This window comes from Balaenoptera borealis (genome assembly GCF_965194805.1).
Source record: "Balaenoptera borealis genome assembly, chromosome: 5".
NCBI classification, from domain to species: Eukaryota; Metazoa; Chordata; class Mammalia; order Artiodactyla; family Balaenopteridae; genus Balaenoptera; species Balaenoptera borealis.
In genome coordinates, this window is record NC_138862.1 from 49,973,702 (window position 1) to 49,995,541 (window position 21,840).

Here is a 21,840-nt window from a genome sequence, read left to right on the forward strand (position 1 = left end):
TCTCAGATGAGCACCCCATACCCATATCCATACCCATCTCAGATCTAGAAAGTAGAGCAGTAATGTTGTGTCTCCACATGCTTGCACAGTTTTGCTGACCTTGGCCTTGAGACTGGGGCTCCAATAGCATCATAAGCTATTCAAGACATTCGTGCTCCTTAGGCATTCGTGCTCCTTAGGCAAGATTCAAGACATTCGTGATTCAAGACATTCGTGCTCCTTAGGCAACTCTTGTGTGGCTCTCTGTGGCCTTGGCTCTGACATCAAGCAGCAGGGTATGGTGGTAGCAGCAGGGGAGTGAAGATTTTGAGCACTCCAGATCTGCTGAAAGAATAAACACACAGTTTGGGGAATTTTCTATCATAAGCCTCACATTTACCACAAAGTTGTTGTGAAGAGCCAAAGAAAAACTACAGGTCAAAAGACTTTTAGACTATTAATGCTATGGGGAGGTAACATTGATTGAGGATCTAATTTCAACAGCAACCTTCTGATTTTCCTTTTTTTATTTATTTGATTTTCAATGAAGCAGAAGCAACCTTTTTAACTCAGTGAATGTTGATACCAACCTTCCTTGCTTCCTTAGCACTGCAGAAGATGACTTTGATATCCTCATATAGATAATTCCAGGTTAGACCAGGGAGAAGCTCAGGGCAATATTTGGCAATGAAGAAAATTATAAAATGTACCAGAACTATAACCCACCATAATGGAAATTAAAGAAGAATCTTGGATTCTAGGGAGAAATGGTAAAATACTCATTTTACCAAAATGAAAATTCAACCTTGGGTTATCCCAGTTTGGAAAGCCTTTTCTGAGCTTCATAATCCTTTTGTTTCACTTCTTGGCAATAAAGAGAGAAATCAATTTTCTGTAAACAGTTTCTGAGGAGCAAGAGGAAGCATGAATATAATTTCAAAGTTGGTTTTTCTTTGGTGGGGGATGGGAACTTTTTAGAGACATTCTGAGAGAATCAAGCGGCTTGGAAAGAACTATTCTCAGGTTACACTTTGGAGAGCAGAGACAGAAGCTGAGAAGGTAGCCCCATCATATAAACCCTGGGGACCAAATGGATTGAGAATAAACTAGAAGGACTATTTTTTTTACAAGTCAGAAATTTATTTTCTTATAAGTGTTGGATTAAACCAGAGGACCATAATCCTTAAATACAACATTTTAAACTTCAAAACAAAGCAAAACCCAAACCATACTCGAAGATATTATTTTCTGTGATGGTCCAAGAAAGTGATGTACTATATTTAAAAGTTTTTACTGGTGTATTTAGTTCAGATTTTTCAATTGCTCTGTAGCCTCTGGCTCCTAAGAACATATTGACAAATCTTCTTTTTAACCTATACTAGTAACTGTGCTAGCTTGCCTGTCATGTGTCTCATATAAGTAAGGCAGTGCAGGTGGCTGGAATGTTAGAGCTGGCTGTCGCTTATCTCAAGACTGGTGTTGAAGAGTTGGGTATGGAGACTTATGAAACCCTTTGTAAAGACTGAAACATTAACAAGAAAGACTTGGCACTTGTCGCCATCAACTGGTCACAGATATGCTCTTTTAGCATCTCCTTTGATCCACTGATCATGTACCAAAACATTTTTTTTCCTGACCCAAGCCAATACCTCAAATTCCACATCATGTAAGAGGAGGAGTTAAGACTATGAGTTCCCCAAAGCTTTCTCCAATATTTATTTTCCTTATTGAGGTCTCTTTTATCTAAAAAATTTACAGACAATCATACAGGTAGAAAGCAAGCAAAGCCAAAAGTGAGATAAGTGATAGATTTTATAAGCGATTAGCACAGAACCTTCCTTCCCACTCATTCAAACTCAAGTTGTCTTTCAAGGCTGTCCTATTCAACATTTTCTGGGCAGCCTTTCCAAGACCACTCAAGAAGCCCCTGAACTTTTCCTTCTCTGAATTCTTATCTTATTAATAATCTACCCCACACTAATAGGACCAGTTTGAGTCATGTACTTCCTAATCTGTCATAGATGTATATTGTGTAGTTGTATATCTCAACTTGAAGTTATAAACTCTGAGGCAAGGACATCTTATGTTTCTCTTCTCTACAAGCACATTGTAGGCACATAATACATGTGCTTGGATGCTGATAAGGGCTGCAGACACAGAGAAGGTCCTTAGAGACAAGTATTCACTAAGTGATGGGGGCACTGAATATAAATTAAATATCATAGCACCATGAAAATGAAGGAAACATTTCTCAGATTCTAACAGAATCCCTGTCCTTTCAGTTTTATTCCTGAACTATATTTCCTCTTGCTGTTAAGTAGCATATTATTGGGCTAGACATGATTCTCCCATTTAAAAGCAACTGTTCTGAATCAAGGAAAACAAAAATAAATTCTGAGAAGGGAATGAGCAATAGTAACAGGCTCAACATCCTTTTGTTAGGGGTTTAAAGCCTAAAATCATCCTATTATCTGCTATTCTGAGCTTTGCAAAAGTTGTTAGAGGTCGATAGGAATTAGTTCCAATTAAAGAACTTTAGAACTTTCCTTCTTATATCACCCACTGTTTTGGATTAAAAGAAGATGATGATGATAACATGGTCCCGATAGTCTAAGTGCAGTTTCTTCCCATTTTTGCTAAGAAATTGTAGAAAAGGTCATTTCGGATTTAAAAAATTAAGAGCTTCATTGTCAGAAAGTATTACTAATGCATATAATTACTCTTTTAGATTATCAAGAAGGTGTAAAGACAGACATTTTATTTTAATACTCGCTATTCAATTGCATTAGTGACATTTGCTAATAACCAAAGGAAGTTACCTACTGTGGTGGTGAGTTTCAAGTTGTAAAGTTTAGCATTTTGACGTGCGATGCCAGCACTGTGTATAATGCACATAAAGAAAGCAAGAATCAATAAACATGTCAATTTAAAAATGTTAAAAACCTGAAATATTCCCCGTTAACTCCATTAGGAAAGACAAAATGTAATGGACAGTAGCAGTTATTTCTTGACAGACTGCCCAATAGCTTCTGTGGCAGAACTGCCACAATTCACATTTAAAAAGTTAGGAGAGGCCTGGCAGATTGAGGTTGGCAGGTAAACTAATTATGCAAAGTGATAAACTTGGCTGGGTTAATTGCTGAAGCTTCATTATCTTTCAGAGCTATGTTTCCTTACCTGGTGCATTGATTAAAAATAAAATTTTCAGTGTTTTTCCAGCCTTTAGAGAACTACCTGGTATGAATAAGAAAATATTGGGTAGTTAATTATTCAGTCTTTGATATTTTTCAGTTATTCCTCAAACATCCTTCCTGGATGGTGAGATGAAAGCTCGGTGTCTCACTACCAGATGTTAGGTTTATTTGTGCATACCATTAAAACACTTTGTGGCCAGTTTATTTTGTTATTTGGAGAAAGAAGAAAGATGACTCACTTCAGAAGTTTCCGTCTACTCCAGTATGGGGCTTTGGCTCAAAGACAGTGGTCTCAAGCCTACTACTGAGATGAATTATTTATTGTTCAGAGTGGGATTTTACGAATATACATTGAAAAAATTGCTTTATTTTTCTGATCATGAAAGTAACAAATGCTCATTATAGAAAACTTGAGTTGAGAAGGAAAACTAAATTACTGAAAATCTCTTCATATGAAGAAACCTATTGACACAGAGGCTTTTGTATATACAATTGTCCATCAGTTTGTTCAGTTTTGGACATTTTTTTTCAGCTTAACATTATAACCTAAGAAAGTCCCATGTTAATTCAAATTATTAATGAATTTGTGAGTTCTGTTGAGTGGGTGTTCCATAACTTACTTAGCCATTATCATATTGTTGAATATTTTAATTTTTCAATTGAAAAAATTTTCACTTTTCAAGTAAAAAGTTTACAATTTTGGAGTACTTTTCTATGGTTGATTTGCTAATGTAGAGTTTTTAGTCAAAGGGTATGATAATATAATGAGATGACAAAAGGGAAGTTTTGGCTGAGGTAACAAGGTCCAAGAAATAATATATTCCATAGGAGATATTACACAAGATGCCAAATGTTTAAGGAGATTATTAAAAGCCATTTATATTTGTCTTAATTCTCTTATAACATCAAGAGTATGAAAGGGTCATGACTTGAATATTAGAGGGAATTTTGGGTGCAAGTTCTTTGTTGTAAATCTCCCTTCTCCTCCTCCAAAGAAATGAATGGGGTGTGCCTGCACCTCGCCTCATCTCAGATAACTTAATAACGCCCCTATGGGTTTGAATGACATGTTGGACCAGTTTCTGACTCACACCTGAGAAATCTAAGAGGTGAGTGACTGTCTGGCTAAATGCTGTGACGAGGGCACAAAGGAGAAATTGTCAAAATGGGAAAATTTGAACCTCCAAAGTTTGTCCAGGAAAGGATATATGAAAGTTTCTCAGGAGCCATATGTTGGCAAGTTCCATGAGAGAAAGCCAGCATAGCTGCATCTTCAGTCTATCCATCGAATGCTATTTGATGTTGCAGCAGATTTTTGGAGGCTGAAAACGTAAGTGACAAGCCTGAAAAAAGATACATTTCCTAGTGTTGAGGATACTGCGGGTCTCTGAACACCTATGAAAGACCAAGGAGAAAGAGGGAAAACAGGTATGGTGGCATAAGAAGCAAACATTTAAAAATTTGGATGTGTTGAGTTTGAGGTAGCTGTGAGACATCCAGATGGAAGTGCCTGGCAGGTAGTGGGGTGCGCAGGATGGAGCTCAGAGAGGCTTTGGCTAGAAATGTGGATATTGGTTCAATCACATATAGAAGAATGTTGGAGACCTGAGACAGTCTAAAGAGAGTATAGAGTGAGGTGAAAAGAAGGTCAAAGGTAGAATCCTGGCTTATATCATCCTGGAAGAAGATGAAAAACTAGCAAAAGAGGCTGAGAAAGGAAAAAGTGTTAGATCCAAGGAGATCCAGGACTGCGCATTGTCATCAAATCCAGAGTAGGAAAGAATTCCAAATGGGGCATGGTCAGTAAGGAGGCCAAGTAAGTTGGATTTTAAGATTAAATTGTTTTGGGCAAGTAGTGGGACATTGGTGATTGTATCCAGCTTATCCTCAGTATAATGATGAGGGCAGAGGCCCAACTGCAATGGGTTGAATAGTGAATGGGTGGAGAAAGGGTGTCTGAGTGAAGACCATCCTTTCTAGCATCTTGATTGTGAGAGGAAGGGGAGATATATTCTAGTGAGCGAAAAGTTTAAGAGATCAAGGGAAAGACTTGAGCACATGTATAGGTCATGGGGAAGGTGTGAGTGGAGTGCAGAAACAAAATATAGGGGAGAGAAGAATTAATGGGTTTAGACCCCAGAGAAGACAAGGGGAGATTAGATTAAGAGTCTCCTGGCTCTCTCTGTTGGAAACTCTTAAACAATTTAAGGTACATAAAGCAAGGAATGCTATGCAACCCTACAAAAGAATGATGTCATTCTTTAGCATTGATATGGGACATTCTCCAATATATACTGTGAATGCAAAAACAAAGTAAGTATTGTATTTAGTATGCTACCAGGGCTATGATGAATGGTCATGTGGATTGTGTACTAATATGTGAATGACCTCCCTCTGGAGCTGTGCATTGCTTGGTCTTTTAGGTGATATCCCTCTGGTGTGGGACAGTGCTCCTCATTACCTTTGCTAGAAGATGCTTTTTAAGATTCTTCATATTCCTTTGTTCTGGTCAATAGTCACAAAAGTAATCTTTTGATTATTTAACTTCCCACTTATCTATTTATTCAAGGATATTCAACAATCAGACTGATGGATCAGAGTCTCCACTCTGCTTGATAACTGTTTTTAAATTGAACATTAATAAAGTGGCCTTCTGATGATAATTTGGTTCTTCATGTCAGTTGTTCACAGGAAGAGAATGTGTTGGCGTAATGACATGAGTGTTTCTGCCTGATGGTTGGGCCACTTCTAAATGAATAAATCATCATTCTGGTGTATAATAGTGGTCGGTGAGAACTTGATTAATGAGAGCACACCCCTCAGAGTCAGACCTACTTCAGTATGCTAACAAAACCACATATCTCCTCCTGTTCTTGCAAGTTAAAGACCAATTCCTAGACTGTGATGAATTCATTAAGCTCAACTTTGCTTGTTCAGGCTCATTGCAGGCAGTCTTCTGGCCTTTTCATGTTGACACTGTTAAAGGTAAAATTATTCATGACACTTGTTGAAGATGGTAGGAAAGGCTATTCAAGATGGGACTACTTCAGTAGGTGTAGGGACCACTGCAATGGGGTTTTGCAGTTGGGGAGAGAGATTGGCTTCAACCCCAAATGCAGCATGAGCGACTGGGAATTATAGCCAAACAGCAGGATGAGGGTCAATGAATGAAAATTTACTAAGAGGGAACATCAAGAGTAAGGGGGGATTGTTGCTGAAGGCAGGCCAGGGTGATCAGACATCACGAGGCAAATGGTGGAGTATGAGGAACCCAATCAGATATTGAGGGTGATCAAATACTGAGAATGGGACATTCTGGCTAAATGGACTTAGCAGGATTTTTGCTAAAATTAGACATTGCAGAGACCAAAAGTCAGGACCTAGTTGAAAAAGACCTCAGAGTAGCTTGAGTGAGTTTGGTCAAGGAGAGAATCTTTGTCAAGCCACTTTCTTATATGGGTCATTTTCTATTCCAAGGCAGTGGCTTGATGGTCTCAGTCTACTCTGTAAAGAGAGGAAAAGTCATGTGCATTGGGGAGTGTGGGAGAGGGGAAGGGTGTGAATGTGTGGAATGGGGAAGAGAACTGAATTGGGACATGAAAAGGATTATTGAGACTTGTTAAGGATGCAGCTAACTTGTCCCAGCAGGCTAAGAACTGTTCCAGTTTTAAGTGCCACTTCCCAGGAATCCCTTCAGCTTCAGGCAAACCAGAACCATTGGTCACCCTAGATATAGCTGATATTGGAGACTAAAAATTTACAGAAAAATGAATCTGTAGGGTTCAATGATTTCTTCTAGAGGGTTTCAGCAGCCAAGGAGTAGAGCCAAGAGGATGGGTGTCTGGATTGATCCCATATCACAGGCATGTTGCTGAAAAAAGACGACTGGTTGGGGATGTTAAGAGAGTTAAAATGATCTAGATAGGGCAGGGCAGGAGGTGAGGCTGGGCTGGTCACATTTCTGGGTAACAACGTAAGTCTGCATCTCCTGGGTCTCGGAGTTGCAGACTCCTGACTGGAGGATTAGACTGTCCTGATCAGGTAATCTTGTTTCTCAACCAACTAAAGTGTGGAATAGTTCTTTGGTAAGAGAATTAGGCAGGCAAGAGCAGGGGGCCCTCCAGTAAGAACACCAAACAAGTAGTCCTCACATCATTCTCAAAGGTTCTGTAGAATCATGGAATATTGGAACTTGAAGGGACCTAGCATTCTTCTGGTCCAGTTACTCCCCTGGACATCTGGGAGGTTGAAGTTGTGTTTCTATTACAAGTGAATATGTAAAGATTCATTGACATTTTCTCTACAGTTGTGAGAGTAATTGAAGCAATCACTGAAAGAACAGTTCAGTTTGGTTAAGAGAACAGAAATAACCACAACTGTTAGCCAGGTTATTGCAGGTGTCTTAATGATATTGTTTTAATGCATAACATTTTGATCTACTTCTAAGGGAATATCAGATTGGAGAAGAGTTAGATTGATTCTATGCTATATGGGCTGAGATTCATGGCAATTACATGGCTACTGATAAAAGGATGTAAAGAACAAACTCATTGTTCAATACTGAATAATCTTGTGATTAGTGTGTCTAAAATAGCAGTCTGTTGTTAGTAAATTCTATTCAGAGGCAACTGTTAAGTGTCTATAATTGTGGGCCAATACTTAGATGCTGTAGGACAGAAATCAACAATCCACTTGGCCTGCATGGTAGGCAGAATAACATCCCCCCCCCCCCATCCCCCTGCCTCTCACCCAATTGTCCATGTCCTAATCCCAGGAACCTGTGAATATGTTATGTTATATGGCAAGGGGGAGTAAAGGTTTCAGCTGGAACTAAGTTTGCTAATCAGCTGACTGTAAAATAGGGAGATTATCCTGGATTACCTGGGTGGGGTCAAGGCTCCTTACAAGATGGAAGAGGGAGGCAGAAGAGTTAGCAACAAAATGCTGCAATATGAGAAAGCCATTGCTGGCTTTGAAGATGGAAGGTAAACTCTAGCCAAGGAATGCAGAAAGACTCTAGAAGCTGGAAAAGACAGGAAAATAGATTCTCCCCTACAGCCTTTAGAGAGTAACGCAACCTTGCCGACACCTTGTTTTTAACTCAGTGAGACCCATTTTGGACTTCAGACCTCCAGAACTGTGAGGTAATAAGTTTGTCTTTTTTAAGCCACTAAGTTTATGGTAATTTATTGCAGCAGCAATAGGAAAATAACACAGAGAAGTGAAAGGGTGTCATCGAGACAACATGGAGTTGTGGCACGGTGGCAATCTGGAGACTGCCTCCCTACATGGCTCCAATTCAGCGCTAGCTATTTCTTAGAGGGAATAGTGGTTTAGAGTTGTCAGATTTTTCAATTTTCCAAACAAGGTGAAAATACAGATTTCTGTGTAAAGGTTATTGTTTTTATTTAGTTATTTGCAATTAATTCAAATAACAAAAACAGCTCTTGCACATGTTCAGAAATAGATGTATATGAAGATGGTCATCACAGTATTGTCGGTGATAGCAAAGACTGGAAACTTATGCATATAAATAAAGAGAGTAATGTGATCAGGGATGGTAGCTAAATCGGTACAAAAAGCCAGGTAACAATAATAGTGGGGATGTGCATGGATTGATGACGGTCATGCACTATGAAATGAGGTGCCCCGCTCCCAGCTTTGTTTGATCACTACATAGGCCAGACCAGAGAAGATTGTGGGTTGGGTTAGACCCTGGGTTTCCACAGGAGATACGAAGATAACAAAGACATAGTTCATCCCTTCAAAAGTTTTATGGAGATTTGGGGCAGAAAGTTGTGTCAATGAGGCAGAAAAAAAATCCAGTTATAAAAAACTGAACATGAATTCAGTAGTTAATTTATTCATTCACTCATTCATTTATTTATTCAACATTCACTCAAATATTTATTAAGCACCTCCTGTGCTCCCAGCAGTTTATTTAATTGCAGTGTATCTGTGTAGTATAGGGTTTTGTTGTAAGATTAGTAAGACCTATGTTTAATTTTGTTTTAAATGCCCCCCAGCCCAAGATTAGGTCCAATAAATGTGTCATGGCAGTTAACCTTTCTGAGTCTTGGCATAAAGGACATTATTCCTGTTCTAACACTACATAGGATTGTTGTGAGAAAATAAGCAGGAAAGCTCTCGTGAAATAGGAAGCATTCCATAGATGGAAAACACTTTTACTGGGCTTCATTCCCCCGTTTGTCATGGTTCTCCCCCTTACCTCCACTTCTCCTCAAACTTGCCTCTGCCTCCATCTGGTCCAGGCCCTCATTGCTGGTGCCCAAGTCATTGCCATGGGCATTCTGACTGCCACAACATTCCTCTTCGGTCTGGCTTGTGATTTAAACAAGACAGATATTCCTAAAACAACTCCTTCATCATTAAGTCATAAACTCACAGGGGAAGGGATTTAGATGTTTTCTTCAATCTTGTGCACATTGCAGGAATCCCAGATGGCTCACCTTAGAAATTTCCTCTTTGTATCTGTTTCCAGCCTTTCCATTAAATTTTTCTAGATTGCCTGCTGTGGTAAGGATGTGATCATGGTTCCCCTTAGTTTTAGACAATTCCTTTATCCAAGTTTCACCAATTGAAATGATCTTCTCCCCTACAGGCAGTTACAAAGATTCACTTGTGGGAAAAACTTTCCTGGAATAGAATTGTTCATGCTGTGATGTTTCCTGTTATTCCTGATAATAGGCCTCAGAGAGTCTGCCTAATTCCCACTGATACACATCTGTTCCGTAAAGAGACATCTCTTTGGAATCAGCAGGATTTTAGAATAACTCATCAAAGGAAGTATGAAAATCAGGTTGGGGGCAAATTTTCACATTGGAGCCAAATAACCTCGATCAGAATAATGAAACAATCCATATGTTGGGATTTATTAGCTCTTTTTGACAATTTAAAACCATAAGCTTCTGAGGAAATGGAACATTGACCTAAAAGTTATGAAGAGATGGCTGTGTCTCGTAGTTGGAGTTCTTGAGTATTTTTGGTGTTAAAACAATGCATGATTATAGGGGGATGTTAACTATAAACTGAAGCTGTTTCCTAGAGGGAATACATTTTGCAATAACTCCCATTCAGCTGAAGTTCTCTGCAAACCAAGAAAGAGTTGAATTCCTTGTATTTACTTTTTATTGTTTGAAAATTGCTATTGCATTACAAGTGTTATAGATGTTTGGGAAAGAAGAATGAGGCATTATTAGAAACATATCCCTGGGGCATAGTTTAGCATCATTAGTAGGAGATGGAAGAAATGGCTTCATACTGAAAAAACAATGTCTGAGAAATATTATCAGTAACATGCTACTAAAACTAAAGGCTGGACTGATTAGAACCAGTGGGAGTTTGGCTACATAAAAAGGCATTATTGGACTACATAAAAAGGCATTAGAACTTGTAGAAAGAAGGGAAAGAGGAAGTAGCTTTATTGGTAAGGTAGGTTGTACTGGGGTAAAGAAAACATTCCAAAGAATTTATTAAAGGGTGGAAAAAGTATTAATAGTCCCCTTGCAGAGTTATTACACATCAGTTTATTTTTCTAAGGGACTCAAAGTGCTTTACAAAGTGTAAATATGACTCATGGACCTCTGGGGTATTCTGCATATGGAAATACTACAAAGAGAAGTAAAATCACTGAAGTTTTGACTCACCTACAAATATAGAAAGTTAAAAGGAAAATTAGGTCTTGAACGCAGGTATTTTCCCCCTCATGGAAACTCTTTTATTGTCACATGGGATATTTGAAATATTTTTTGTGCAAACTGAGAATTCACTTCACCAAACATTTTAACTGTAGTCCTAATAGTTTTCCTGTGTTTGTTCTGACAATATACATTATTTTCTCTCAAAATAATTGGAAGGAAAAAGAAATTAACTTAATGATTAGTGTAATAAAACATTATTTGATCTTTGAGATCATACCTTTTGTAATCTGGGTTAATTAAAAAGTATTTTTGTAATTTAAATTAGTTTTTTTCAATTCAAAAAAAGTAAGTCATACACATAATAAAAAATTCAAATAATGCATGATTAGTTTAAAATGGAAAGTAAAAACAACTCTTTCTCTGACTCCCCTTCCCATGCCTCAGAAGTTAAATATTAACTTTCTTTTAATCAATATGATTTTTAATGCTTCTATAAGACCATTTTCCTGTGTGTATGCACAATATTATTATATAATATTATATATTATATAGCATATATCCCACATTCCTTTGATCATACAGATTAAGTGAGTAATGCATATTGTTTTATACCTTGCCTTTTTCACTTGTTAGAATATCTTGCGCATCTTATCTTTATAAATCAGTGCATTAGACTTACCTCTTTTTCAAGGATGGTACATCGTTCTATTTTGGTTTTTACTGTAATTATTTAGCCAATTCTCTATTAATGAACATTTAGATTGTTCCTTCTGTGTGTATGTTTGTGTATGTGTGCATGCAAACAATGCTACAGTTGATCTCCTTGTATATGTATTTGCACAGTCATACAAGTATAACTGGATGAAAAATTCCTACATGCAGGATTTTTTTGCCAAATGAAGAATATGTATATTACATTTTACCAGATATTTCCAAACTGTCCTTTCAGAGGATGTATCAGTGTCTTCTCTCTAACAAAAGTGCAGGAAATGAACTGCTTGCTAAGTCCCTCAATGGAATTGTATATTATCACACTATATGATAGCAAAAAAAGGTATCTCATTGCTATATTTGTATACCTTTAATAAAGAGTGAGGTTGAGGATCTTTCTCTGTGTTTGTTTCCATTTAAGTTCTTTTTCTCTGAAATGTTAGTTCATGTCCTTGGGACTAATTTTCTCACAGATTGCTTACCTATTTCTTTATTCATTTGTCAGAACTTTTCATATATTAAGGAAATTATTCATCATTCTCTCATATGTTTTGAAAATACTTTTGGTTGTTCTTTGCATTTTGACTTTGCAATGATTATTTTTTGCACACTGAATTTTATACACCAACATCGATCAAATGCTTCTTTTAGAGTTTCTGGAGTTTGACGCATAAAAAGGTTTTCCTCACTCTAAGTTTACAAAATATTCACTCACATTTTATCTTAGTTATTTTATATTTTAATTCTTTTTATATTTAAATCTTTGAAGCATCTAGAATATATTATGTAGTAAGGAATGAGGCAGGAAATTATTTTATTTCTTTTTTCTAAATGGCTAGTGTGTCATACCTTACTTAATGAATAACTTATCACGTCCCTAATGAAGTAAAATTCCATGTTAACTAAAACAAATTCCTATGTATATTTAGCTTTATTTTCATACTATCCATTATGCCCCTTTCCTCTGTATATATTTTTCTATGCTAATACCGGATAATTTCAATGACAGTTGCTTTAAAGCATGTTAACTATATAGTGGGGCTAGTTGCCCCTCATTGCTCTTCTTCCATGGAATTTTCCTAGCTAAACAAGTGTGTTCATTTTTCTAGATGGTCTTGATCATTATTAAGAGACATTGCAAAAAATTCAATAGGATTACATTGATTTCATAGATTAATTTGAGGGATAATTGACATCAAATTTTCTTTATATTAGTCTTGTAAGGTTCTTATTATTTTTAGTTTTTCCCCCTTTTGCTATTGTTAATGGAGTATTTTCTTCTACTGTATTTTGAATTTTTTTATTGTATTTGAAAATCAGGTTGATCTGAAGTATGGTATGCGTATGATTAGATTGGTCTGCAGTATTATATGTATGTGTAGAAATTACCTATTATCTACCTATCTCTTTATCTATTTTTCTATCTATCTCTATATCATCTGTCTATCTATCTATCTATTTATCTATCTATATCTATCATCATCTATTTTTGTGCTTTTGTAGCTGTGTTATTCTTTGTAATAAGAGTTTTAAAATTTGCCTTCTTTTTCATGCTCTGTAATCTTTAGCTTCAGAATGATGATTTTTGAAGGTTTCATAAGATTCATACCATCTGGACAATAATTTCATCCACATTTCAAACATATTGCACAGTATAGACAGTGTATCCTCCTGTAATTTAATTTCTTTTCTGTGTTTATGTTCATATTTAAAATTTTATGTTTGTTTTAAAAAATCTTGATTAGTTTACCTATTTAAATTTTTTTATTGGATTTTTGAAGGAATCAGCTCTTGAATATATTTCCTTGCCTAATCTATCTTTTTCCTATTTAACTTTTATTATTTTTTCCTTTAATTTTCAAGGTTTTTGTTCTTTTTTGAACTTTTTGGTTTAGTTATTATTTTTTTTATTTATTTATTTATTTTTACTTTACCTTGTTTAGAAATACATTTTAGACTATTATTGTTCTATTGGAACATTGCTATAGCTGTGTTTAATAGGTTCCAATGTATAGAGCATTTACAACTGTTACTCTCTAGATATGCTACAATCTTAAATTTTGATTTTTAAAAATATTTTCAAGTGACTGGAGTTTTCTTTTTGTTTCATTTGTTAAACAAGTGTTAGTTTTTTTTTTTTTTAATTAATTAATTAATTAATTTATTTATTTTTGGCTGTTTTGGGTCTTCGTTTCTGTGCGAGGGCTTTCTCCAGTTGTGGCGAGCGGGGGCCACTCTTCATCACCATGCGCGGGTCTCACAAGTGTTAGTTTTATTGTATTATGGCCAGTGAATGCTTTCTGTACTATTTACACTTTGTATAAGTCATTCTGGTTTCTTCTGTGACTTAATATGTGATCAGTTTTTTGTACACATACCATGGGCTTAGGAAAAAAGATGCATTCTGTTTTTGGGAGATACAGAAATCAGTAAATCATTCATTCACTCAATAAGTAATATATAAATGCATAATTACTCATTTTACATATAAGTATATGTCCAGATTCCATTCAAAGCACTAGGGATGGTGGAGTGAATAAGACAAAATAAATCTCTGTGTTTGTGGAGCCTTCATTCTAGTAAGGAGACAGAAAATAATCAAGCCAATACATACAGATACATCTTCATTTCTGACAGATGCTTTTAAGCAAAGTAAATCATGTAAGGAGGTAGGGGAATGACTAGGCTGAGGAGATGGGAGAACACCATGTTGGAGGGTCCTCAGCAAAGGCCTTCTGGAGTGGTGACATTTGAGCAGGGACTAGCATGAAGCAAGTGAGGGAGCAGTTAGTCATGAGGGAACAGCATGCCTGGCAGGGGAGTAGAACTGGAGGTGAGAAGACCTGGGTATTTGAGGAGAGCAACATGAAGGTCCATTTGACCAGCATGGAGTGAGTGAAGGGGACCACGGCAGGAGGTAGGTTGAGAGACAGACAGGAGTCTCAATAATGAATTAGGAAAGCTGGAGATTTTTGAACCAGAGGGTGATACAATCTTATTCATGTTTTTAAAATGCAGTTACCTATTAAGTCTGATCTATTATGATATTTAAATATTTTATGTATCTTTACTTACTATATTTTGTCTACTTGGTTTGTCAAAGATTCAGAAAGTTGAGGTAAAGATTTCTCCTACTGTGCTTCTTTCTGTTTATTTCCATCTTGCATGTCATGTTTTCTTTATGTGCTTTGATGCTAAGTTAATTAAGGATCAAAGTTTCTAGCACTTTGGATTGGATTTATTTTAAAGATCTCTTCCTTTTCTTGTGTAATGATTTTTCCATTGCATTCACCCATTATGTGTCAATATTGCAATGCTTGTTTCATTTTTGGTTTCATTTTCTTGGTAAGCCTTTGCTTATCCCTTTTTAAAAAACATTGTGAGTCATGTTTTTTCAGTTGTCATACAGTCAAATAGATTTCAAAATTCAATCTATTTTTTCTTTTGCTAAATGATCTATTTTTGTTTTGTTTGTTTAAAAAAATTTATAATTTGTGTTTAAGTGTTTAAGTGTTTGGTGGTTAACTCTCTAAATTTCCATATTTACTTAAGTCAGTTTCTTGATTTTTAGATGGTTCGTATTGAATTACCACTCTGAAAGTTGTAGAAATTGACACACTTCACTTTCAAGTCCCTACTTAATAATCTGCCTCCTTTAAGAATATTTACGTTCTGTTCTATAATTCTAATCCCCTCAGTAATTTAGGCATATCCAATTTTTTCATTATACAGCAAATTTCCTGAGATCTTTATTTTAATTAATTTTTGTTTTTACTCAGTTTAAAAAAAATTCTAGAAATTTTTAAAAATAAAATAAAACAAAAAATAATTCTCAGAATTATTTTATATCTATTGTATTCTTCCTTTTCTCATAAGGTCTGACTTATAATAAACCTTGTCTACATATGCAATTTTGGGGTCCAGTTTATTTCCTATAACAGTTTATAGACATTGTTGCACAGAATTGGAAAATGTTTTCCTCTTTTATGTCTTCTTCATCAATATTAATATCAGTGCCATGATCCTCCCTGTGTCTCTTCCTGATCTATCATCTTCTCTCTAATTACATGCATCTCTTTATCTTCTTAATCCTATTCTCTCTGACTATATTTTCAAAACTGTCTTCTAATTTTGGGTGCTTCTCATGTGGTTTTCATTTCTGTAATGATTTTATTTCATTTTTTTGCTTCCATTTATCATCTGTCAAATTAACTTATTATCTCTCCTTTGGTTTCTTTGTCTTCTTTGAGCTTTTTTTTCCCCCCAGAGTCCAAGTTAACTGTATTTGGAATTTATTGTCCTTGAAATTTTCTTCTGTAAGTTTCTTTGAAATGCCTCTTCTGATGTCTAATTTTTGACTAATTTTTGCTTCTCATATTCTTTTCTAACTTCCCTGTAATACCTTAGTATAGACCTTTTACTGGTTCTATTGTGCATCTTTGAGTAAGGTCTCTTGGGCCTGGGCCACCTACTTCCCCAAAAGTGGTGTAGGGAGGGGTGGGAGGAGTGATCTGACCTCGGATTGCAGTCTCACACACTTTTTTACCAAACCCCCTCTATCATCTTCCCTCTGAGGCATGTCTCCCCTTAATTTGTGTGTTTCTCTTTTGGGGACAATCAAGAGTCCTTGGGGGTTGCAAGGGAGGTTGGAATGTCAGAAGTCTTCCATGGGCGATCTAGCGTGTTTGTAACTGTACACCTCACTGCCTCCAGCAGTAGAATTGCAATTGCCACTCACCCTTTCTGCTGTTCTCTGTCTTTCTGGTAACCTACTTCCCTAGTTATGAGACACTACTATTGTTTTGGCAGGTATTCTTCCTAGTTTAATGTTTGGATCTGTGCATTCCCAGTTTCATCAGAGATGTTTTCTTCATATTTTGCTGCTTTCAGTGTGCTTTGGGAAGGACTGTTCAACAAAAACCATTTAATCCTCTACCTTTAATTGGAAATCCCCATGCCAGTGTTTTGTTTTGTTTTGTTTTGCATTTTTGGCTTTTTTTTTTTTTTTTTACATTCTAAAGAAACTTCATTACAAATGATTTTTTAAAAAATTAATTAATTAATTAATTTTTAAATTTTTGGCTGTGTTGGGTCTTCGTTTCTGTGTGAGGGCTTTCTCTAGTTGCGGCAAGCGGGGGCCACTCTTCATCGCGGTGAACGGGCCTCTCACTCTCGCGGCCTCTCCTGTTGCGGAGCACAGGCTCCAGACGCGCAGGCTCAGTAGTTGTGGCTCACGGGCCTAGTTGCTCCATGGCATGTGGGATCTTCCTACACCAGAGCTTGAACCCGTGTCCCCTGCATTGGCAGGCAGATTCTCAACCACTGCGCCACCAGGGAAGCCCTACAAATGATTTTAAAGAATTCACAATGACTAAATTGTGTGAAAATTTTATCAAAATATAAATCCACTAAGGTATCACCAAAATTTTCACTGAGAAGACAAGGGGTTTCTAGCTAGCAATAGTGTACATTCAAGTTCATATTCCGTTCTTGAATTCCATTAGGACATTTATTATTGAACCATTAACTCACAAAATTGTGGGTTGAAATGTGTAAAAGTAAAGTTTGGGATAATACTGGCAAGTTTTAATTTCAGTCTAGTTAGTTTCAACATTATTTAGTAGGAAGTCGTTGACATCTTTACCAGGGAAGTCATTTGATTAGAACTCTGTTTAAGAAAGATAGATTGGAGAGAGAAGAGAAGACAGATTAACAGAGAGGAGATGGATTAAGAGGCTCCCACAGTCATATTTTTGGAATCTGTATCATGTTTTTCACTGACTACTTCAGATTCACCAATTCTGAAATATATAGAGAATAAAAAGAGGGAAATATTACTATATTTTGGTAAACTCTCTAGTGTAAATGACATATGTCACAGTGCCCCTGCTTGCCCATTACTAAGGTACTACAAGTTCTCATTTTTACTCAGATACAATTGATAACTACCTGAAATTCTTGTAGACTCTGGACCAAGATGGCAACAGAGGAAGCTGCTGAATTTCCTTCCTCCCATTGACACACTGAATACGTCACTACACATGGAGCAATTCCTTCAGAGAGGAATCCAGAAACTAGTTGAGTGACTCCTACACATTGGGAGACTAAGAGAATGGCCACACTGAAATAGGTAGGAGAGACCGAGACATACCCTTGCCATAATCCCAACCCCCAACACAGCACCATATAGTTAAGAGAGAACCCTCAACTCCCAGATTATCCATTAGGAGTGAAGGGTTTGAACCTCAAATATAATTCCCAGACTTTTAAAGCTGCCACACCTAGGGGATAGGTCCCCCAAATCACCTAGCTCTGAAAGCCAATAGGGCTTGTGCTCGTGAGTCCTACAGGACTATAGCAAACATAGAAGCAGTTGTTAACAGGTGTGCAAACACTCACTGCAGCTATCCCCCCATGGCTCAGTGCAAAGGGAACAGGCAAAATGCCCATCATCTATTGCCAATATGCCAATGTATATTGTGGATACACAGTATAAAAGGATGTAACTCATGACATCAAGAACATAAAATGTGGGAGAGGGGAGTATAAAAATGTAGAGCTTTTGTATGCATTTGAAGTTGAGTTGTTATCAACTTAAAATAGACTGTTATAACTATAAGATGTTTCATGTAAACCTCATGGTAACCACAAAGCAAAAAACTATGGTAGATACGCAAAAGATAAAGGAATCAAAGCATACCACAACTGAAAATCATCAAATCACAAAGGAAGAGAGAAAGGAAGAAAGAAACAAAGGGACTGCAAAATAGTCAGAAAACACTTAACAAAATGGCAATAGTCAATACCTATCAATAATTAACTTAAATGAAAATGGATTAGATTCTCCAATTAAAAGATACAGTGGCTGACTGGATAAAAGAACAAGACCCAATTTTATGTTGCCTGCAAGAAACTCATGTCAGTTTTAAGGATACAGTTTTAATTTGAAACTGAAGGGATGGAATGAGATATTTCATGCAAATAAAAACCAAACAAAATTAGGAATAGCTATTTTTTATATCAGATAAAATAGACTTTAAAACAGACTGTAACAGGAGATAAAGAAGGTCATTAAATAATGAAAGAGGGGTCAATTCATCAAGAGGATATAACATTTGTAAATATTTATGCACGCAACATAGGAGAACCTAAATATATAAAGCAAATATTAACAGATCTAATGGGAGAAATAGACAGTAACACAAAAATAGTAGGAGACTTCAATACCCCACTTTCAACAGTGGATAAATCATCCAGACAGAAAATCAATAAGAAAACAGTGAATTTAGACTACATATTAGATCAGATGGTCCTAATAAACATATACATTCCATCCACAGCAGCAGAATACACATTCATCTCAAGTGCACATGGAACATTCTCCAGGATAGATTATATGTTAGGCCACAGGACCAGTCTTAAATTTAAGAAGATTGACATCATATCAAAAACCTTTTCCAACCACAATGTCATGAAACTAGAAATTAATTATAAGAGGAAAACTGGAAAATTCACAAATATGTGGAGATTAAACAACATGCTCCTGAACAACTAGTGAATCAAAGAAGAAATCAAAGGGAAAATTAAAAAAAAAACTTTAGACAAATGAAAATGGAAATACAACATACCGAAATTTATGGTCTGCAACAAAACAGTTCTAAGAGGGAATTTTACAGTGATAAACAGGTACCTTTAGAAAAAAGAAAGATCTCAAACAACCCAACCTTACCCCTTAACAAACTATAAAAAGGAAAAGCAAATTAAGCCCAAAGTTAGTGGAAAGAAGGAAATAACAAAGATTAGAACAGAAATAAATAACACAGACACTGAATATATATAGCGATACATTTGTTAGTGATATATACCTACTTTGGAGAAGGCAATGTTAGACATTGTGGAGAAGAAAGAGGAAATAGAATATTTTTTACCCTTGAGAAGCTTATATTCTATACTGTGGTAGGCAAATAAGAACCCCCCAAAATGTCCACATCCTAATCCCCTGGAATCTGTGAATATGTTACATTACTTGGCAAAAGGACTTTCCAGATGTGATTAAGGTTAAAGACTCTGAGATGGAGGAATTAACCTGGATCATCCAGGTGGGACCAATGTAATCCTATGAGTCCTTAAAAGTGGAGAACCTTTCCTGGATTTGGTTAGAGAAAAATGAGATGATGGAAGAAGGGACAGAGACATGCAATATTTCTGGCTTTGAAGATGAAGAAAAGGACTCATAAACCAAGGAATATGAGTGGCCTCTAGAAGCTGTAAAAGGCAAGAAAATGGGTTCTCCCCTAGAGCTTCCAGAAAGGAATGACATCCTACTGACTCAGTTTTAGCCCAGTGAGACCCATGTTAGACTTCTGACCTATAGAACTGTTGGATAATAAATTTGTATTGTTTTAAGTCACCACATTTATAAGAATTTGTTATGGAAGCAATAGAAAACTATACCTATAGGAACAAAACTATACCTATAGGAATATATGTATATATAGAGAATTCATATATATATACATGAATTGTGGCACAAAATATGACACTTCCCATGTTTTGCCAATTCAATTTTAACAATTTGAAGCAAAATATAGGAAGTACCATAGAGACAATGACCAAAGCCCTCTAAGAGTTGAGAGCAAAAAAGGGACAAAAAGGACTTCAAGAAGGAGTATATATTTGATCTGGGTTTTTGACGTTGAATACAATTTCAAGAACTAGACATGGGAAGACAAATTCTAAGCAGAGGGAATGGGATTAACAAAGACAAGCGAGTGTGTAAATATGTACTATGTTGGGAAAGAGGTGGATAGATCAGTATTATGGTACAGTTTATTTTATTAATATTGCTAAAATATTTTTATTATTGAATATTTTTATGACTCACAAATTTATAAAATATTCAGAATGCAATGATATGCAGAAGCTTATGTTGGAATCAGATTGTAAAAAAGTTTTGAATATTAAGCAAAGTCTATTATTTTTATTTAACATATATTAAAAATAATAAATAGATATATTAAAAACTTGTTGCTTTAAAAAAAAGGTAGAGCCTTGGTCAACAATTACTTTAAAAAGGAAAATTTTCTGAGGAAGAAAGAAGAGAAAGATTAATTGGCAGGAGAATAGTTAGGAGTCCACTGAGCCTGTCTAGATGAGGTACTGACATCCGTCTAAATAAAATACAGCACATATGTCAACAAATTTTTGCACCCAAGTTCTGTAGTATTTCTTTCAAGGACTATTACTCTATGGTCAAGTTCCCTAGCTTGTGGACCATTGGGCATATGTGAAATTCAAGACCAATATGCTTAACATAAAATATATTTATAAGCAATTTAACTAACTTGAAACACATTATTTCAATACTCCCAATGCTGAAATAGTTTTGATCTTCAGAGCCTGCCTGCTTTTCTTGGTTGCACAGGAGGAGAGCATCTTAAATTTTCTACCTTCCTTGGTTTGGTCATAATTCTCCCAAACACTCTACTATGATCTCTGAGATGGGTCTGCTTCTATCCTTATAAGGTCTATTACCTGTATCATTAGATGCTGCCTGCCTCAGCTGTGGGCAACTCACACTTCAAGGATCTTGAAAACTTGACAATTTCTCCAGAAGGAATAAAAAAAATTTCCTTGAGTTTACTTTTGCTCTCTGTGCTTTTCTTCTTACCAACTGTCTCCTGCTTTTTTTCTTATCTCCTGTTTTCTATGGAGCACTTCTCTCTCCAAATGTTCTACAGACTCCTTTGTTTAAGCCATTTCTCCCAAGGAACAGCCTTCAGTTTTATTTTATGGTGTTGTTCTAGGTGGGAAACATTGTAGATGTGACAGGCTTTGTGACAAGTGATGGACTGGATTAGGATGAGAAGGAATGAGAGGAATAAAGAGAGGATAAAGATGGTTGGGATATTTCAGTCTGGGTGCCTGTGAGAATATGATTCATTAACAGATAATGAAAATTAAGGGGGAATGGCTCAGATGGCCAAGGTTTGAATTTAGAACATGTTGAATTTGAGGCTGTAAATGCCTCATTTTAGCGGAGCTGAATAACAGATATTTGGAAATGGCAGTGTGGCCTGGTAGAAATAATGATTCTATGGTAAAATTTGTTGGTAGACATAAGGGAGGAGGACTTTAGAGGTGAAAATATGTGAGGAGAGTGAGTTTGAGAAGACACATGGAGAAGGAGAGAGGGGCAAAGAAAATAAAAGATCACAGGCAGGTTGCTTTGTTATCTTTGACAGTCTTCCTTTTCTGCTATTGGTAAGAAGTCTAGTTGCCTCACTGTGGGTGTC

The 21,840-nt window shown here is 36.2% G+C and overlaps 1 protein-coding gene across 3 annotated transcripts in view; it reads left to right on the plus strand.

The window, feature by feature from the left end:
- Positions 1 to 205: 205 nt before the first annotated feature.
- The window catches only part of ZPLD1 (zona pellucida like domain containing 1), a 226,911-nt gene continuing 205,276 nt past the window's right edge, over positions 206 to 21,840 (plus strand). Inside the window, exons 1-2 of one of the 3 annotated variants that reach the window (XM_082392144.1) lie at positions 206 to 4,503; positions 17,510 to 17,675. The gene's annotated coding sequence lies outside the window, so the exon portion shown is untranslated. Of the gene's footprint in view, positions 4,504 to 17,509; positions 17,676 to 21,840 lie in introns of those variants that run through there. The other 2 variants (XM_082392146.1, XM_082392143.1) reach the window with 2 other exon arrangements.